Source organism: Solanum tuberosum, unplaced genomic scaffold, assembly GCF_000226075.1.
Source record: "Solanum tuberosum cultivar DM 1-3 516 R44 unplaced genomic scaffold, SolTub_3.0 scf00058, whole genome shotgun sequence".
In the NCBI taxonomy this organism is placed as follows: domain Eukaryota; kingdom Viridiplantae; phylum Streptophyta; class Magnoliopsida; order Solanales; family Solanaceae; genus Solanum; species Solanum tuberosum.
Genome location: NW_006238982.1, coordinates 1162320 through 1162983, shown reverse-complemented (window position 1 = coordinate 1162983; position 664 = coordinate 1162320).

The window sequence follows — 664 nt, the reverse complement described above, 5'->3', positions numbered from 1 at the left end:
TTAGCCGTCAATCAAGACTGAAGCTGGGCATTTGGGCCATCGAACCACGGACAAGAACCACGGTCCGTGACCTAACCTATTGACCGTAGGTCTGGCCGTGGGTACACACTTGGCCGAATTTTTGGGCTGAGTTCTGGGGGAGGTTGTTGACACGAACCACGGACCTGCAGGACGGACCGTGGGTCCTCCTACGGTCCGTGGATGGTTCCCGTGGGTGCCAATTGCAACACAAAAAATCTGCAATCTGGTCTAATTCGGATACGGGATGTTACATTAAGTTTGTCACGCCCCGAGACTACCCCCGAGACACGGACACGGGACCTAGGACCACAAGTGATACCAAGTTAACCCTGGTGGCATGATCATGAGCATACTAAAGATAATAAACTGATTCGGAAGCTAAATCATAATTTAAAATGAAAAGGATGGGGAATACCCATATACTATAACTGAGATATTTAAAAAAAAAAACTGATGAGTTTAATACAAGAAAGATATTAACTGAACAATAAGTTGAATCTAACTATGTTTGAAATAACCCTCTAACTGACTAGAAATGTTGGGACATACCCCAACTAGACCTAGCAAAACAGAAACTAAAGACTAAAAACGATGAAGATAAACATGTCACTAGTCCTCGAAGAATAAGGACTCACCACTGATG